This window comes from Adiantum capillus-veneris, chromosome 12 (assembly GCF_014529385.1).
Source record: "Adiantum capillus-veneris isolate H3 chromosome 12, ASM1452938v2, whole genome shotgun sequence".
Classification (NCBI taxonomy): domain Eukaryota; kingdom Viridiplantae; phylum Streptophyta; class Polypodiopsida; order Polypodiales; family Pteridaceae; genus Adiantum; species Adiantum capillus-veneris.
In genome coordinates this window covers 77,711,520-77,732,823 of record NC_140942.1, presented here as the reverse complement: position 1 = coordinate 77,732,823, position 21,304 = coordinate 77,711,520, and positions in this window count along the sequence as shown.

Here is a 21,304-nt window from a genome sequence, read left to right as displayed (position 1 = left end):
ATCCACATTCTCAACATATATAGCCTCACCATGATCATCACTAGTCTGAGATAGGAGATAGGGATAGAACACCTTCAATAGAGTATTAACTTTTGACAAGAAAGTGTTGAAGGATGCCTCAAGCAAGAGTGAAATGCTAAAGGATTCCTCAAGCGAGAGTAAAGTGCCAAATCAACCATGTCATACCTTCAAGTGTGTGGGGGAGAGAACTCTTCAATGTTAACTTTAGACAAGAAATTGTTAAAGGATGCCTCAATGAAGTGTCAAATCAACCATGGCATACCTTCAAAAGTGTGTGTTTGTGTGTGTGTGTGGGGGGGGGGGGGGGGGGGGGGGGGGGGGGGGGCAAGACAACTTCAAGCACATCCTCTTGTAATTTGGATGGGCCTATTGTCAAGTGTTTGGGAATGAGGGTAAGAGGGGATGCAGAATGCAAATCACAAACCATCATAGTAGGCTACTATGACAACTTGTAGCCCATCCTTTTGTTAAATGGATGCAACATGACAAGGCAGGCAAAACCCTGCATAGAAATCAAGTTGAATGCAAGAAACAAGGAGAGGGAAACTCCCATACAACTCCAGCACTTGGTATTAGAGCATGTTGCATCCTCCCGCGAATAGTCACCAACACCTTTCTTCTCACTTTCTCCAATTTTTTGGTCATGTTTGGTGAGCAGCAACAAGTCTATAAATACTTTGGGAGAGCTCGTAGAACTTGATGTGCATAGAATTTTGGTTCAGCCTTGTTTTGGCATTGTTTCCAATACTACAAGTATTGCATGTGCAATTTTTCCTCTTGGAAAAATTTCTTCCACTAGAAATTTTTACATAATAGGTCTTTGATAGCCTATTGTGGTTTACGGTATATAGCACGTATAGTTTCCCTATGGTTTCTACTCAATTTGGGTATTTTCTACATCAAGTACATTAGTCTTTCACTGTGGCTAAGAGCAATGATGTTTTCAAGATTTCATCAACAATTGATGTCAAATTGGGTGGAGACACCTATCCATTGTGGGATTGCATGATGTAACATGTACTTGTTTCTAAGGGTGTATGCAACATTATAAAAGGCTATGATGTACGCCCAAGTTTTGTGGAGGATGTTGCAGGTTCTAGCAATTTTACTACTAGTGTTGTTTTACCTACAATTGAGCAAGCTCGTTGGGATAGTAGAGATGTGAAATAGCATGCATTGAATGTGATATCTATCAAGTGCATCATTACTCCTCAAATTCGTTCAGCGAAAACAACAAAACAAGCTTGGAACATTCTAGTTTGCTTGTATGCACATCGCTTTTCTGTGGGCTTAAGATTTCTCTTAGCCTTTGTTTGGAAATTGATTTGTGAAGCAACCATGGTATGGTGTATGACCACAGATATGGTGCGTGGCCTTCGAGAGTTGACATACTCCACCATATCTTCAGTTAAGCCAGCACAAAATTATTGTTTTTTCTCCTCAAAATCCATCTTTTTGAAGACAGTGGCTTTGAGATGTAAGTCCCAAAACTTGTCTACATATTTGTGAATGGATTTATAGGGAGAGAGCTTCAAGATTCGTCATTCAGTGAGTACTTTGTCTTTGGCATTGGTGGACAAAAACTGCTTCATGATGGAAGCTCTTAAAGCTTTCCATGTTCATGGGGCTTCACCGTTTGCCCGTAGGCTAGACCACCATTGCCTGGTGGACTTTTGAAAATGCATAGCTACATGGCGTAGCTTAGAGGACTCCGTGAAGCCCTCATCTCCAAATGCCACATCAAATTGTTGGATAAAGGCCAAAACTTTGTCCGTAGCACCAAAGGTGCCATTGTAGGTAAGGAAAGAGATGTTCTTTCCTCCCTCTTTGAACTTCTTGAGCTTGGACAACCTCTTCAACGCGGCAGAGGATTTTCTATGGCCTCTTCTTTTTTATGGTTCAAAAGTTGCACCATCGCTTTCTTCAGAAGATGAAGAATTTGAGGAATATGGAGAAGAGGGTGACCTCTTTCTCGCCTTCTTCTTGCCTTGCTCCTCTTTGTCTGCACCATCACTTTCTTCATAAGAGGAAGAGGATGAAGAAGATGGAGAAGAGGGTGACCTCTTTGTCGCCTTTTTCTTCTCTTGTTTTTTATCATCCCTCTTTGAATAATGGTGTGGAGAAGTATGCAATGGTCTTCTCCGTTTAGGAGGTGATGGAGAGCGTTTTGCCCGCCGTCTCCGTGGAGCCATCTCCACCGAGTTGGCAGGAGACTCACTTCTTTCTCGTTCTTTTGGTGGGGGCTCTTGAGTTCTCCTTTGGGAAGGAGATGCGTCATCAAGAAGTAAATTTTTGAGCCCTTCATATGGATCCTCTTCTTCTTCCCGAATCAGAGAGAGACCTCTTTTGTAAGTCTCACAAGGAGGCTTCCTAGGTACTCTCGCGTCATGGTGGGGAGTTTGAAGAATCCCATGAGCACAAAGTTGTCGTTGCACTTCACTTTGGAGGGATGGATCTCCCATGGCTTGTTGAAGCCTAGAAACAAGGTAGTTAACAAGCATAGGGGCATCATTAGTAGCCTGCTCATTAGCAAAATCAAAGCTATCAACATTGATTTCACTCTCTTTACTATTGTCAGCCATTCTAACAATTTTTAGGTGTAATATTTTTAGGTGTACTTTGGCACTTCAAGCCCTAGTTGCTACTCCTCTTTACCCCTTTAGAAAAGCACTCAAGCTATTGTACCCGTGGCTCAATTGAATATCATTAATTGCAAGGAATAGAAGAGAGGGTCCTTCAACACCAAAACAGCACCGGCTCTTGTCAAGCTTCTAATAGCTCAATAGTGGTTAAGCCGTAGGCAAGCCCCGTAGGACTCCACTATTAAGACCATAGCTCTCGATGGTGATTCCCCGTTATCTGCATGAAGGCAGGCACACTGCAAGGCTAAAAATCCCTATTCTACTTACTCAATTGCAATTAATAATACCAACTATTTATAGCTAGCTTGAGGACCTCCCTTCTTGAGCAAGAAAAGAGAAACCTTGTGCTCTGATACAAATGTAACTTTTAATGGCCTAGTAACTTGTGTGCTGCGGAAAATAACATGAACATAGTGAGCATTTCATTAGAATAGATTCCTAATGAGCATAGCAAGAGTGCTTGGATGGAGAGAGCAACAAAAAGCATAACACCTAGTTAGATAGGCATGAATAATACTTCAAAAGAGAAATTAAGCTATTGACAACATTTGAGGACCAGATTTTCATGGAGCCGGTCCCCCCCCAAAAGGCTTTGTATTATAGGTTTCCCCCATCAAGGGAGACATTTTACAATACAATACTTTGTGTTCCTTCAATAACTTGATGGTGCAATGAAGATGGAAGCTTCAAGCACCATGCACACACTTATAAAACACAACATCAATTCCCTCACGGCCTTAGACCCAAGACCTCACAGACCTTCGAAGATAGTGAGAGCTAGCAGGGTATGAGAGTAGATTGAGCGGAAGGAGTAGCTTACGAGAAAGAAGTATATCTCCTCACATAATCACTCATAATAGCTTAGTATAGCTCAGTAATTAGCATGGTAGAGGAGATGAGCATGCATTGAAGCTTTGCTCTTGGTTGGATTTGCATCACAAAGCCAAGAGTTGTTGGTGTAGGCCTCCCTTCTCACAAGCTTGGAGTAGATGATGAGCTTTCCATAAAAGCTTGAGAAGGAGAGAGAGAGAGTCTTCTTGCTTCACACATGAGATTGTATGAGTGTGTGTGTGTGTAATAATCCTTGCCAAAATCAACCCCCTCTCTCTTGGTCGACCCCTCTTGCAATTTACTCTTGCTGGCACCCCATTGGACCCTGCAAAGCTTAGCCAATTATAATTGAGAAGCATAAGTGATAGCCTTGTGACATGTGTCCCCCTTTCCCCTTTTGTGAGAGATTTAGGTAATTAGATAATGCAATTAAACTCTCATTTGACCCCTTTGTCTTATGGCCAATAGGAAGTAGGCAAGCCATTGGGCTGTTGAATGCTGGGACCCCTTGGGAGAATGTCCAATAGTCTTCTAGAGAGCTTAATTTTTATTGTTTCTTTTATCAAGTGTTTCTAAATGAATTAAACTAGATTTACTCTAGCCTAATTCTCATTGATCCACCTCTATGGCCATCCAATAGGATTTGAGTGCACCTTGTGGGCAACTGGGCTAGGGAGCTGACATGTGTCCCCTATTCCCTTTGTGTAAAGGGAGCCTGTGTGCATGTGTGTTTCTCTCTCATCCCCTACTAACAGGGCTCGCCCCCTCCTATGTAGGAGTCATGAAGACTTTTGTGTACACTCAGAAAGCATCCAATTTCCCTAAGGTTTGACCATTGGACACAACCTTTGAATTTTGGAACCTTAGCATTTTGGAAGTCTTAATGGGTTGAACCTTAGGGTCTTTAAAGCCCATTGTTGCACATTGATCTTTTGCAGATGGCCCCCCCTTTGGATCCCTATTTTCCCCCCTTTGAATCCCTATTGTGGCCAGTCTGCCAGCTTAACCAATATTCTAGCCTTTTCTCCCCTTGTACTTCCCCATATTAAATGATCAATTTAACATGAGAAAATCATTTAGGAGAATTAATTATTAGTTATTATGACAACAAACTGTCTTATTTCTATGTGGATTGTTGAGCTTTGTTGTATTTAATCAACATGGTGGTCATTGAAGGAAGGTTAATTGGATGGATGAAACCACGACAGCAGAAAAGATGGGTCCTAAATGTCAAGAGATTTATCACTTTCTTGCAACAAGGGAGTTTACCTCATGACTGGCCTCATTCCACTATACTCAAAAGCTTAAAATTTACATTGAATGGAGGATGTCTATACAAAATGGGAATAGATGGTGTGTTAAGGAGAAGTATGCCAATTCAAGCTAGAATGCATGTTATCAATGAATCTCATATTGGGATCTTTCCCTGGAGGACATTTTTCTCCTTTGATAACTCATAAGAAAATCTTACAAGCTGGATTATGGTGGCAAATATGATGGTAGATGTTCAAATTTTTTGCAAGACATGTGATAGGATGTGTAGACCAACTGCAACAAATATGACACCCTTAACTACCATCTAGCCATTAGAAGTATTCATGAACTAGGAATTAGACTGCATGGGACCCTTCAAGAAGTTGATACCCATAAAGAACAAGTACATAGTCATGGCAACATGCTATTTGAGCAAGTGGGTTGAAGCCAAAGGACTTCTAAATAACACAAAAAAATCCACAGCTTAGTTCATTTATGAGTACATCATATGTCCCTATAGATGCCCTCTAGAAAGTTTTACATCATGGAAATCGCTTCATTAATGAAACTATTCAAATTTTGACATAAGTGTTTTCCATAAAGCATCACAAGTCAACTATTATCCTAGATGCAATGGTTGGGTTGAAAGTAGTAATAAGATCATCAAGGCAAATGACAATGGTTTATGGAATAGAGTTAGTGATTCCATTATAATTCACAGATCCCAACTGCTTATAAGCATAATGTAGATTATAATACGAACCTGAAGAAAAGATTGGATGACTTATTTAAGCTATATGGGAGAGTTGTATTGGGATAAGAAGCGGTGCAACAAAGGAGGAAACATTGGCATGATAGTAAACTAAAGCTACATTAGGTGGTAGTACAAGTGGCATTAGGGGCTTCGAGGAGTGTGCAGAGGTTGATGGTGATATAGAAGGTGCAGGCCAACCAAGGTACATTGTGGGAAGGGAGGGGGGAGTTCACATAGGTGCAACAAAAAGGAGAGTTGATGCCCAAACGGCCATGCACAAAACATATTTTTTTTGAAAGCAAGTATTCGTGAGTGAAGGCAAACATATCAGCGTGTGTTATGTGTGTGTGTGTGTGTGTGTGAAACTTATCAGATTTCCCTCATGCTCTATAGGGTTTTGACAACACCTCTTGGCACCATGATTGTGTTGTCGACGTTATCGGTGGCATTGTGAGATGTATGCAAGGTGTATACGAGCTACATCAGCAACTTGCATGTGTCTACTTGGTAAACATGCCAAGCAAGAGTTTACAAACTCTTATGCCTTAGAGGTCCGCATCCAAAATCTCTCAAACTGTTGGCATTATGGCTCAATTGTAAAGGTGAATGTGGCTGACACAGCTATGGCATGGTGAATTTAGCTATGTGTATGATATTGACTTCAAATGTTAAGCAATTAAGCAATGCATTCTCTACCACCCTCATCATGCCGTATTGCTTGCACATTGTAGCCAATCGGCACATTGTTGCTATGTGGTGAGACTCCACTATATCCGTGAGGGGGCTATTGTGTCAATGCTTCATAATGAGGAGGCAAGGGGCTACTGATAGTCCAATCATGAGGAGGGACTTTCGCTAAGGTGGAAGTTTGCAAGCATGTGAAGCACGGCAACAACATCTGATGCCAAATTCTCCGTAGAGTGATTTGGCCTAGCACGTTGAACATCATTCTGAAAAATGCAAGGCAGAGCTTCTCTACAAATGGAGTCACATATGCTTGCATTTTGGAGGCACATGGCATTATGCAAGAACAAATTTGCTCCAATCCAGTCATCACTGCTTGCATCTCTGAGGCATGCATGATGTTGACATGGGTAAAGAAATTCATGATGAGATTGTGAGTCATACGCTGATGAAAGCAACAAATGCTTTGATTGCACAAGTATGTATATTGAGATGCACAAGTGCTTGATGACTTGAATATCTTGGATGTTGCCTCTTCAGTTGAAGTTTTTGCAAGGTATGTCCAACACGCTCATGGTAAGAAAGTTATATGTTTTTTTAGCAAACGCATAGCCAAAAATTTGTTCTGAATGCAATCACATGTGCTTGCATTTTTGAACGCATGTGGTATTATGCAATATTCTGAGATGGAGAAGAAAATCTATGGTGTCTTTGTTAGTCAGCATTGTTGAGAGACTTAGCTATGCTTGGCAATTGATGTATATGTTGGGTGTCGTGTATTTTTTGAAAGTAAAATTGGTTCTTGAAAGAGCTTTATGTCAAAAGATCCTTGCTCAGACGAGTGAATAATCCTACATCCTGGCCACACATACACACCCACACAGCCAGAGAGAGAGAGAGAGAGAGAGAGAGGAGAGTAATGTTGTGTGCTAGTCTCCACCCAACCATGCTATCTCATAGCCTCCCCCTAGCGTACACATTGTCCGGTCGTGCCGATGGCCTTGCCCGTAGGATCCTTGTCCTTACATTACCCCCCCCCCCTTGGAGAACCGTTTTTGTCCTTGAAAACAAACGTAGGAACACGTTTGTTAAGTGCGGAGACATTCTCCCATGTAGAACCTTCTTCACGTCTATCTAACCACTTTACCAACACCTGTCATCTAACATGATGTCTAGTGCGAAGCTCATGAGAATCCAAAATCTTTTTGGGTTCATGAGGGATGCTTGGTGGTTCTATAGTGTCCACTAACACACATGTGTCAATGACATTATCATTCTGTCCTAGTTGTTTTTGTAAACGGCTAACATGAAAAACAGGATGAACTCGTGAGCTCTCGGGAAGAGCTAACTTATATGCCACTTGACCTATATGTTTGAGAAACGATAAACGGTTCACAATATCGTGGTGAAAGTTTAGCAACTTTTCTTGTCTTCAAACTTTCTAAATGCTTCGAAACTTTGAGAAAAAACTTATTTGCTTCTTGGAAAGTAGAAATACGATGATGCTCATCTGCATACTTGTCATATGTATCTTGACATTGCTTAACATTCTGTTGAGAAAATTGAAGCATATCAAAATGGTCTTGGAGAAAATCCTTCACTTTTTGTATCTTCCATAGACAACCCCACCATAACGGATGATCTAGGTTGAAAACCATATAAAAGCATAAATGGACTAAACCTTGTAGTCACATGCTTTGAACTATTATAAGAAAATTCCAATATAGGCAAGTAGTCTTCCCAATTGGTTTGCTTTTTTCTAACGTACGCCCGTAGCATATCCTCTAGCACTTGATTAACCATTTCGGTTTGACCATCTATTTGTGGATGATCAGCCGTACTAAGATTAAGTGTAGTTTCCAACTTTTGGAACACAACTCTCCAGAAGTGATTATTGAACTTTCGATCTTTGTCACTAATGATACTAGATGGAAGACCATAGAGTCTATATAGATGCTCTATAAATAGCCGTGCTAATTTTGGTGTGTTAACTGTAGTCTTAGTGGGAATGAATCGACACATCTTTGTTAGACAATCTACAATTACCTATATGGCATCATGGCCACGATTTGTATTAGGTAGTCCTACTACAAAATCCATAGAGATACTCTCCCACTTACCTTGTGGAATCTCTAAAGGATGTAAAAGGCCACCTACTTTGAGGCGCTCTTCCTTATTAACTTGGCATTGTTGGCAGTTTAGTACGTACTCTTGAACATCATGATGTAAGCATGGCCAATAAAATTATCACCGAACTAAGGCATACGTCTTACGAATACCTGGATGACCAGCACTTGAACTATTGTGACACTCAAATATGCAGAAATATGATATAGTTGCTTCTTTGCCGCCTCTTGAAGCACCTGTCAAACATGTTTAAGAAGGCTGTATTTTGGGAAGATGCAGCGTTCTAAGTTTCCAAAGGATGGTTCAGTTCGGGCCACATGCAGGTCACTGACGGAAATGGCACGATGTATGGTCAAAAGTTAAGCTTTGCCGCATTCTTTTTGGCTTGAGGCCATCATGTGTGCCATTTATGTACTTAACAGGTGTCCTACAAAAGCTTTGCAGTCTATTACTCCATATGAAGCATGGCATGATAGAAAGCCTTCTATTGAGCACATGCGTGTTTTTGGTTGTTTGGCATATGCTTTGGTGCCACAAGTGCAACATAGAAAATTGGATGATAAGACTGTCAAATGTATTTTTGTTGGTTATAGTGCTGAAAGCAAAGGTTACAAGTTGTATCATCCGCAAACTAAACGTATTCTGGTTTCTCGGGATGTAGTGTTTGTGGAAGATTCTGTTCAGCCCTTGCTGTCATGTACTAGAGACAGTAATGTAAGCTCACAGGACATTTATGACACTTTGTTGCCTCTTTTTAGTGGTGGAAATACGAATGTAAGTTCCAATGAGGCAAATGTACAGCCTATGGGGGTTTCTGAAAATGTTTTACATCAGCCTATTACTGATACAGATGTACATGATGTATTTGATGAGGAAAGGGCTGAAAATGAGCAGGCTATAGGTATGCCAAAATGGCTGGTGCACACTTTGCATGACAGTAAATTGGATGCACCTTTGTCTAGTCGTACTCGTTCAGGCTCTCGCCGTGCATCTTATGCATCAGAATGTTATGCTTTGGCTGTGTCTAGTTGACATGATGTTGAGGAGCCCCTGTCTTTTGATGAAGCACAGAATTCAGAAAATTGGATTGTAATGGAATTGGCCTATTTAATTTGAGAGTAGCGGAAATTAATGAGAATACTTTTGAGAAATGACTTTGTGAGCATAGCGGGTGAACATAATTGAAGATAGCAACATAATCATAGCAATTAGTTAACTTGGCATGAACAATACTTTTGCAAGAGAGAGAATTTAGAGAACATGACAACAGTTGAGGACCGGATTTATGTGGAGCCGGTCCCCCCTCCAATAGGCATTTGTATTATGATTTCTCCCATTAAGAGAGACTTGTTACAATACAATCTTTGTGTTCCTTGTGACCTAGGTGATGCAATGAAGATGGAAAGCTTCATGCATCACAAACATATCATAAACTTGAAGAAAGTTTTAACTATCCCAAGCCTCAGTCCCAAGACCTCAAACACCTTCGAAGGTGGAGAGAGCTAGTAGGGAATGAGGGTAGGGAAGAGGAAGAAGAAACATTTTGTGGGAGAAAGAATTAGTTCCTCACTTATCATAACTCTTGTTGCTAGCATATATAATAGCATAGTAATGAAGAAGAAGGAGATGGCAAGCTTAAGCATTGAAGCATGGCTCTTGGTTGGATTTGCACTCCATATCCAAGAGTGTTGGTGTAGGCTCTCAACCTCTACTTGCTTGGGGAAGGAGAGGGAGCTCTTGCACTTTGCATAGCACACAATGAGAGTGTTTGTGAGTGTGTGTGGGTGAGTATAGCCCCTAATCAACCCCCCCTTGTAACTCATGCTTGAAGCTCATTGGACCCCTCCAGGCCTAGCCAATCACAAGCAGGAGGCATTACAAGCAGCAAGGGTAGCCTTGAGACAAGTGTCCCCCTTTTCCCTTTGAGAGAGAGGGTTAGATAAATGCTAAATCAATTAATTAAATCTCCTAAATTATTATTGGACCCCTTGGGTGGCCAACCAATAGGCTTCAGGCACACCATGAGGGCAACATGAGGAGGAACTTGACAAGTGTCCCTTTTGCTTTCTTTGTACCATGCATGCCTTGTGTGAGTGTGTGGGTGTTCTCTCTCATCCCCCCTCATCTAGGGCTCGCCCCCTCCTTTTAGGGATTGAATCTTTGACTTTTTGACACCTCAACCCCTCATGCATAGGCCCAGTTCCCACCACAAGCTTGGCTCATAAGCACTTTAAGCTTGGGCTGGGTTCTCACCTCAAGTGCAACCCTAGCATCTCAAGCATGTCAAGCACCTCAAGCATCTCAATAATTAAGCACCTCAATCATCAAGCACCTCAAGCACCTTAGTCATCAAGCATGACAAGCAGGACAAGCACCTCGAGCTGGGTCGGGTTCCCGCGCCTCAAGCACAGCCCTAGCTTACCTAAGGTCAAAGGCCTTTTACACACATTATTGGAGGTCATCAATGAAGCTAACCCTAAGGTCTTATGCTCCATTTGTTAGCCTTGCTCTTTGATAGACCATCTCTCATTTGGGCCCCTTTACCATTGGCCCCGTGTTGAGATAGATCTATAAGCACATGTCTATATCTTAACACTTGTTCCCGTTTATTCTCCCACATTAAGTGATCAATTTAATATGAGAAAATCATTTGGGTTGGTTAGATATTAGATATTAGATTTTATGACATTACCTCTCTCTTGAAATCATAGTCGTCCTCGACTATGAGGTAGAAGAGATAAAGCCTTAGTCATTAGTCAATTTTACTTAGCGGGTAGAGGATCCCGTTTTACCCTACGACATCTTTCCAAGATGGATGACTAATCCATTTGGTGCTTGGGAGAAATAGCTGCCGCAAGCTCGTCTGCTCTTTAGTCCATTTCATTCTCCCAAAGTAGAGTGACAAATTCTACTTGGTGTTTGAGAGACGTCATCATCACAAACATGATAAGCATGCATACTAGTTAAATTTGTGCACAATTAAAAGGAGGACTAGTCTTATAAGACAAAAACATGAGTCATTTAAAAGAAATTTGTACATTTGCTTACTCTAATGTAGCATTGTAAGCATTGATAAGGTTCATACTATCCTTAAGCTGTATTCCTTGCATCCATCTAGCATCTTCAAAAGGATAATTTTTGAACTTAATAAGATACCGTCGGATAATCTTACCATGTCGTAGTACCTTGTCTTCATGCCGAAGGACAACTTCGGGTTGTAGCACCTGTTCTTGGTCTTCAACTTCGGAAGGGTCTTCAATAATTGGTTCAGTTGGTGGCTCTCCTTTGTAGGGCTTAAGTAGGATTACATGAAAGGCATTGTGTATGAGCCAATGGTTGGGCAACTTGAGTTGATAAGCCGTCTCATTGATGGGCTTCAAGATTTGGAAAGGACCATAGTATCTTTTTGCTAGTTTAGCATAATACTTATGATGGCCCGTAGGATTTTTGCCCGTCGTTTGCCTTAATCGAGCCTTAGGAAACTTGAGTAAGACCCAATCATTTTCTTTGAACATTAAGGCTCTTATGTGCTTATCAGTAGCAGCTTTTTGCCTTTGTTGAGAGATGGATATAGCCTCCCTAATCTTTTGAAAAGATTCTTGTAGGTCACGGCTATACTCATCGGCGGCGAAGATCTTCCCATGTAGTTTGAGTAGCAATGGACTTTTAGGTCTTCCCTCAATGATCTCAAAAGGTGCTTTTCCCGTAGAAGTATGTACAGTATTATTGTAGGCATACTCTACAAGAGGTAAGTACTTTTCCCATTGTGAGCGTTGATCTACTTCGGTAACATAAGTCTTGAGTAGATCGAGTATCGTAAGATTGGCTATCTCACTTTGGCCATCCATTTGTGGGTGATAGGCCGAAGATTCAATCTTGTTCCTAGATTTTCAAAGAGACCTTTCCAGAAATTACTGGTCATTCTAGGATCTCTATCTGACACGATGGATGTGGGTAATCCATGGTGCTTGAAAATCTGAGATATGAAGAGAGTTGCCATTTGATGTGCCTTAATAGTCTTTTTGACAGGAATAAAATGTGCTTGCTTGCTAAACCTGTCAACTATTGTCCATATTCCTGTATTCCCATGGATAGACTTGGGTAATCCAAAGATGAAATCCATGGATATACTCTCCCATGGTGAATTTGGAACAGGCAATGGCTGGAGTAATCCAAGTTGCTGCTCTCATATGCTATGGCATGCCCTTCTTGAAGCAAAACTACTCCAAGGCAATCACCACAAGCATCACATTGGACCTCAAATGGCTTTGAGAGATCCGGAAGCACGAGGACTGGTTGAGAAGTAAGCTTCTCTTTGAGCTTTTCAAAAGCATTTTGCTCCTTAGCAGTCCATACAAACTTAACGTTCTTCTTAGTTAAGTCGTGTAGTGGTCCTGCTACTTGAGAGAATTTTGCTATGAAGCGTTGTGAGCGGGATGGAAACACACAGAACGCCTCTATAACAACTCGACACACACTCTTGGGAAGATACACACACACACACTATGGGGCACCATTCGGCTTACACAACCCACCTGGCCGAAACAGGGAACACACCTATGGAGTGAGAGGAGAGAAACTATCCACTTGCCCACTCCACACACACACACACACACACACACACACACACAAAAAAACTCAGCTCAAAAGAGGAGAACTTCTGATGTTTAGATACAAATGAGCTTGGGCCAACACCAATGGGCAAATAGCTCACACAAAATGGGTAAAATATACCAGATACAATCACAAATTGGAGCAGAAGCTTTGCTCATAGGAGAAACTTACACAGCAAAAACAACAGAAAAAGAGTGAGTAATTTGGCAAAATGGACAGCGCCATCGCGTCCGGAACGGCCCAAAACCCCAGTCTACAATGTCAAAGTGCTCTAATCAGACCTCGGATGAGCAGTTTACGACCAAAACAGGCTCCAAAAACCCCAAAAACACACCTGCGGCTGTTCCTCCTCTCTTCTCCACGTTTTTTCTGATCTTGTCTCTATTTTTTCAGTTCCCACACTTAGATTTATTACTTGGGAACCCTTGGCCTTTTAGATGACCTCAAACGAACCCCGAACAGGCCAAAAATTGACCTCGCAATGCATAGTTGTCACCCTGCTGCATCCATGCGCACACCTGGCACTCGATTTTTCCAATAATGCATCCTGCCACCACGTGAAGTGTCCCCAAAATAAGGTCCTCATGATGACCTTTCTGCATAATTATCACAAGAAAACATCCACCTCGTGTCCGTACTCATCCACGTGCAAATATTGACCCCATTCGCCCTCCTGACACCACTAGATGCCATCTGATGCACCTGCTTACCTGATGTCGTTGGCCCACGGAGGATAGCTTCCTCGAGAAGTTTTACACGCTACCAACTCCTCATTATTGTAGAAAAAACACACTGGTACTCGTAACGATGAAAATCGATGCACTATGTACATGCTGCCCTGCCTGTACACATGTGGGTCCCACGCAACCACCTGGCTCTGGAAACTGGGCAATCCTTTATTCGATGCACTATGTACATGCTGCCCTGCCTGTACACATGTGGGTCCCACGCAACCACGTGGCTCTGGAAAATGGGCAATCCTTTATTCGATGCACCATACATGTGTATGTACATATGCGCAATCCCTTGCTCCAGAAAACTCCTGACATAATTTTCCCACCCCCTAGCCTGCTAGAGCATTCATGCTCAGCAGCAGCACTAGTAGATGCTGATTCCACCTGGATCAAAAGGCCAAAGACATATCGCCTGATTCAGAAGAAGCATCATAACACCACACATATATTTGTCACCAATCAACCAAAATGCACCAAAGGCATATCCAACTAACACATCCATCCTATTTGGACCTCCAAAAGTATAAATATTGCATACCACATTCAACCCAACCAATCGAGACAACTCAAGTGACTCATCACCTGGCATCTTGGCTTCACCAGCCATAGCAACAACCTGCAAATTTTGCACCCAAGTAGCTAAAAGCATTGTGTGAAGGTAAAGTTGTTGATATCCAAAGCACAAAAGTATCCCCGCAGCACACATATCCCTATCATAGGCATCTACATAGTTGAGGTTGGACTCATATATGTCAAACCCCTTCTCATCATCATAAGCATACTCATCATCACACATAACTTTATCCACATCATAATCATGGCTAGCACCACTATCCATAGCTTCTAGCATGGGTTCATCAGTCTCCAAGAATACAGATCCCTGCTCTAAACCACAATCATGCTCATAAATCGGTTCAATCACTGCACATACATCAAAATATGGCTTCAAAAAATGCTCCACATCTAACAAATCCACAAAATGGCTCTCAAGCTTGCCCTCTTCCCTAATTTCCAAGGAACTAGTATCCAAAGATACGTGCTCATCATCAATAACCTCAACCTCACACTCACACCCAGAATCACAAGGTACACAAGTAGCCAATGCATCCTCTTCAAGACTTTTCAATCCTGTATCCAAAGCATTACTCACCTCTTTAGGCTCTTCCATAAACCTATCAACCTGCAAGACCTCTTTACGCTTCACAATAGACCTTGGGAAGAAACAAGAAACATCATAGGATAGGCTACTTTTCACCTGCTTAGGCTTAACTTCATCTTCCATGTCAAATCCATTTTGCACATGCATACCTGTACTGATACCATGTTCCTCAAGACGCTTAAACTTCCATTCCTTGTGCTTTGCAATGCATACCGCATCTTCAAAAGACTCGGGCGTCTTCAACTTAACCTCGAACCGCAACCAAGGTGACAAACCATCCACAAAAGAACTTTTCTTCAATGAACAAGGGGGGGTCTCATCCTTAAGAGCAACACACCAACGAGTCCATAAATCTGTAAAACCTTGTACATAGGCATCAACACCTTGACAAGAACCTTGCTTAAGAGCATTGAGCTCATTCCATATTGCATTTGCATCTTCAAAAACCTGGAAACGCTCTAAAAAAGCGTCTATAAACTTGTCAAGATTCAAACCATAAGAAGAAGCCACTGCTTCTTTAGCTTCCAAATCCATGAGCCAAACATGAGCCTCATCGTCAAAAGCAATCCAAATAGCCTCAAAATCTTCTCCTCATCACACATATTGTTTCTTATGCATGCCACCTCGACTTGCTCCAGAAAGTCTTCCGCATCTTCACCACTTCTTCCATAAAATTCCGGATAAGAGAAAGCCATGGCTACCCAAGCTACTATGCTTTGAGAACCCCTTCGAACACACGTGAAAGAACCCAAGACTTTTGACTGACTCAATTCCCAGAAACTTCAATAGAGCTCAACTTCAGATAAGGACAAACACATGCACATCAAATGAGTTTTCATAGTTGATCATTGGAATTACAACAGGTAAAGGACATTCCAGTATCTCCCTTAATCTTCTTGGCCCGAACATAAAGACTATGCGCTGCTGGAAAAAAATATTCTTGGACACATGAACATTTATCTGGATTCTCTGAGTTAAATGAAAAGGAGTGAATTGAGGGCCATTTTGATCATCCATTAAAGTCAACCATGCAGCTCCCAAGAAAGCACACCTGTCTTATCCTCTGATTTTGCCAAAATTTCAGCAGCATAACAGCATAAATGGCTCAAAAGACCAAAACACCAGCCATCACAACTCGAAAAAATTTTGGCAGAGTTTTCCCAGAAGTAGAGCAGTGTGAACCCAAAATATAGACCATATATGTATGCATAAACTGTCAACAATAGAACCCGAGCATCAAATAGGAATCACTAGTACATAGCCTATGGCGAGGTCACGAAAAGGGTGCTCCAGCTACCTGTATCACCGAAAGGATCTCCACATTTGAGAATCCCCCAACTCAATAAAACCTCATGCTATCGACCCTCACACGAAGGCTAATGCAAATCGCGTATAGTCAAGTCTCAGAAATGACTATCTTCCAGACCAAGTCTCAGAAATGACTGGGACTGCCAAATAAAACCAAGTATGGCTCCACAAAGGCATACAATGGCAGTTTCCACAAGTAACGTACAATCCAACAGACAATGCGCTCAAACAGGCGCCAAGTGATGCATACCCACAACAACTGCAAGTGACACCACTGCTAGTATATCACTATACTCCAGCTACCTGTACCTGTGTGAATCACCTGTACCTATACCTATCCCTATAACCTGTAACCTGTAACCTGTAACCTGTAATCTGCAACCTGCAACCTGTAATCCCAAATCTCGAAGCTTGAAGCTCGAAGCAGAAGGTACTCGAAGAAGATCCTCAGTGGGGGCACCAAAAGAGTGTGAGCGGGATGGCAACACACAGAACGCCTCTATAACAACCCGACACACACTCTTGGGAAAATACACACACACACTATGGGGCACCACTCGGCTTACACAACCCACCTGGCCGAGACAGGGAACACACCTATGGAGTGAGAGGAGAGAAACTATCCACTTGCCCACTCCACACACACACACACACACACACACACACACACACACACCCAAAAAACTCAGCTCAAAAGAGGCGAACTTCTGATGTTTAGATACAAATGAGCTTGGGCCAACACCAATGGGCAAATAGCTCACACAAAATGGGTAAAATATACCAGATACAATCACAAATTGGAGCAGAAGCTTTGCTCATAGGAGAAACTTACACAGCAAAAATAGCAGAAAAAGAGTGAGGAATTTGGCAAAATGGACAGTGCCATCGCGTCCGGAATGGCCCAAAACCCCAGTCTACAATGTCAAAGTGCTCTAATCCGACCTCGGATGAGCAGTTTACGGCCAAAACAGGCTCCAAAAACCCCAAAAACACACCTGTGGCTGTTCCTCCTCTCTTCTCCACGTTTTTCCTGGTTTTCTCTCTGCTTTTTCAGTTCCCACACTTAGATTTATTACTTGGGCACCCTTGGCCTTTTAGATGACCTCAAATGGACCCCGAACACGCCAAAAATTGACCTCGCAGTGCATAGTTGTCACCCTGCTGCATCCATGCGCACACCTGGCACTCGATTTTTCCAATAATGCATCCCGCCACCACGTGAAGTGTCCCCAAAATAAGGTCCTCATGATGACCTTTCTACATAATTATCACAAGAAAACATCCACCTCGTGTCCGTACTCATCCACGTGCAAATATTGACCCCATTCGCCCTCCAGACGCCACTAGATGCCATCTGACGCACCTGCTTACCTCATGTCGTTGGCCCACGGATAGCTTCCTCGAGAATTTTTACGTGCTACCAACTCCTCATTATTGTAGAAAAAACACATTGGTACTCGTAACGATGAAAATCGGTGCACTATGTACATGCTGCCCTACTTGTACACATGTGGGCCCCACGCAACCACCTGGCTCTGGAAAATGGGCAATCCTTTATTCGATGCACCATGCATGTGTATGTACATATGCGCAATCCCTTGCTCCAAAAAACTCCTGACAGCGTCTATAGTATGCACACATACCAACAAAGCTTCTTAGCTCATGTAGATTTCTTGGGTTAGGCCATGCTTTTATTACCTCTATCTTTGATGGATCCATTTGGATACCATCTTTAGAGATAATATGACCTAGGTATTGAATCTCTTGTAGGAAGAATTCGCTTTTCTTTTGGTTGAGAAAAAGCTTGTTCTCCCTCAATGCTTGAAAAATCACTTGGAGATGTTGCTTATGTTCCTCCAAAGACTTGGAGTAGATGATGATATCATCAAATAACACTCCAGTGAATTTGCGGTATGGTCTAAAAATTTTCTCCATCAAACGATTGAACGTAGCTGGTGCATTAGTCAAGCCAAAAGGCATGACTAGATATTCATAAAGACCAAACGTTGTGCGCAACGCGGTCTTTAAGATATCTTCATCCACTATCCTTATTTGATGATAGCCACTCTTAAGGTCAATCCTACTGAAGTAGGTTGAGCCTTGTAGCTTATCAAACAGATCTTCTACCCGAGGTACGGGAAATCTGTTTTTGATAGTGATATTGTTTAGTGCTCGATATTCCACACACATACGGTATGTACCATCTTTCTTTTGCACTAAAAGGACTGGAGAACAAAAGGGAGAGGAACTAGGCCTCACCATCCCTTTGTCTACCAGCTCTTGTACTTGCCACATGATCTCCTCTTGTTGAGCTTGTGAGACTCGATAAGGAGGCTTGTTAGGTGGTGAGCTTCCAGGAAGGAGCTCAATGCGATGGTCATCATCCCCTCGTTTTGGAGGTAAGTCCATAGGGATATCATCGATGAACACATCTTGGAATCCTTTTAGAAAATTAGACAAGTCTAACTCTTCTTGATTCCTACCATTTACATTTGATGAAACGTTAGTATCTTTTAGAGACTCTTTGACAAAAATCATGTACGCAGAAACTGAGCTCTTCATTGACTTATCAAAAGCAAGAGGATTTACAAGTGGAATAGTGCGACCATGCTCACTTGCATCTATATACATGTTCTTTCCCCTGTAGGTGAAGTAGATTTTCCTTTCAGGGAACTTCATGTTGGCAACCATGCGATCAAACCATGGTGCCCCTAGGACAACATCCTCATGTTGGAGAGGAGAGATGAAGAAGTCTTCTTTGTCGACATAGCTTTGGACATGAAGCCTCAACTTCCCAATCAAGGGAGTAACGGAGGCTTGTTGTCCCTTGAAAGCTGCATCAGCCACTACTATATCTCCCATCTCAAAAGCTTGAATGCCCAACTTGGTGGCCAACTCCATTGATATGAAGTTAAGAGTAGAGCCAGGGTCAAACAAGATGAAGGCATCATGCTCTCTTGCCTTTCCCCAAGCATAGGAAAGTGATGATCCTTTGCAATGAGCATCCTCTTTTGGAGCTTCGATGGTGGAAGCCCTAGGAGTCTCATTGCGAGTATTCTTCTTGGGGCAAGAACGATAGCCATGTCTTTGCTCCCCACGCTCGAAACACTTATGGTCCTTGCGAAAAGCTTCAAGCTCTTCAGGAGAGAGTTTGTTTTTACCTTTGTAAATTCCCTTCTCCTTGGACCGATTGTTGTTGTTGTTGGAATTGACTTGGGAAGTATTTTGAACATTGGTTTTCCCCTTTGCATCATTTTTGTCTTTGTTTTCCATGGGCTTGACATTACGTCTAGCCCTTGATGGAAATTGATCCGTGAAGCAACCATGGTGTGATGGATTACTTTGCTAATAGTACCAGGCCATTGAGAGTTGATGTATTCGGCCATCTCTTCAGGTAATCCCGCACAGAATTGCTGCCTTTGCTCGGCAAAGTCTATCTTTTGAAAGACAGTAGCCTTGAGATGTAAATCCCAAAACTTGTCTACATATTTGTGGATAGACTCATGGGAGAGGAGCTTCAAGCTGCACCATTCGGTAAGCACTTTGTCTTTTGCATCGCTTGCAAGGAATTGCTTCATGATGGAAACTCGTAGAGTTTTCCATGTCTTTGGGGCTTCACCATTTCCACGAAGGCTAGCCCACCATTGACGAGCTGATTTTTGGAAGTGCATAGCTACATGGCGTAGCTTAGAGGACTCTGTGAAGCCCTCATCTCCAAAGGCCGCATCAAATTGCTGGATGAAGGCCAACACTTTGTCGGTAGCATCGAAAGTGCCATCATAGGTGAGAAAATAGATACTCTTTCCTCCCTCCTTGAACTTCTTTAGCTTTTGTGACCTTCACCACGCACGAAATGATTTGCGATGTCCTCCCCTCTTGTATTCTCTAGGAGAATAACCATAACTTCCTTCAGAAGAAGAGGAAGGTGAAGAAGAAGGAGAAGAGGGTGACCTCTTCCTAGAACTTTTCTTCCTTTGTTTCCTCTCTTGCCTTTCAGAGTGATGAGGAGAAGGACTATGTGTTGATCTTTTCCTCTTGGGAGGAGTGGGCGATCGTCTAGACCGCCGTCTTCATGGAGCCACATCATCAGAGGAACTTAAACTTTCATTGCTTTCTTGCTCTTTGGATTCCTCCTCTCGAATGGGAGAGAGTCTTCTTTTGGGGGTCTCTTCAAGAGGCCTCCTAAGCTCTCTCTCCTCTTGGGAGGAAGGGAAATTCCATAAGCACGAAGTTGTTGAGTAACTTCAGCTTGCAAAGCAGGGTTGCCCATAGCTTGCTGCAACCTAGTGATGAGATAAATCACAAACATGGGAGCATCATCATTAGCACCTTCATGTGAAAAATCAAAGCTATTAATGTTCATTCTACTCTCTTGATTATTGTCAGCCATGTTAACAAAATTTATGTATGTACTTAGTGTATGCTTTGCCAATTCAAAACCTTAGTTACCACTCCTCTTAACCTTTGAAAATCAGCTCTTAAGTATCTACACCCACGGCTCGAAGTGGTTAATTATAGAGAGTAGAGGAGTAGGTCTAACATAGCAGAGTTGCCAAGGGCTAGCTCCTTTCGGACTTCTTATGGATCAATAATGGTAAAGCCGTAGGCAAGTCTAAAAAGACTCCATTATTAAGTCCAAAGCTCCCGAAGTGTGCACCATCCCCCACATAGTGGGCTCAACAAAACCGATAATAGATCCCAGTTCCACTTACCCTAATATAATTAACAACATCAACCATTTATAGGTTACTTAAGGACCTCTCTTCTTAAGCAAGAAAAGAGAAACCAAATGCTCTGATACCAATGTAATGGAATTGGCCTATTTAATTTGAGAGTAGCGGAAATTAATGAGAATACTTTTGAGAAATGACTTTGTGAGCATAGTGGGTGAACATAATTGAAGATAGGAACATAATCATAGCAATTAGTTAACTTGGCATGAACAATATTTTGCAAGAGAGAGAATTTAGAGAACATGACAACAGTTGAGGACCGGATTTATGTGGAGCCGGTCCCCCCTCCAATAGGCATTTGTATTATGATTTCTCCCATTAAGAGAGACTTGTTACAATACAATCTTTGTGTTCCTTGTGACCTAGGTGATGCAATGAAGATGGAAAGCTTCATGCATCACAAACATAACATACACTTGAAGAAAGCTTTAACTATCCCAAGC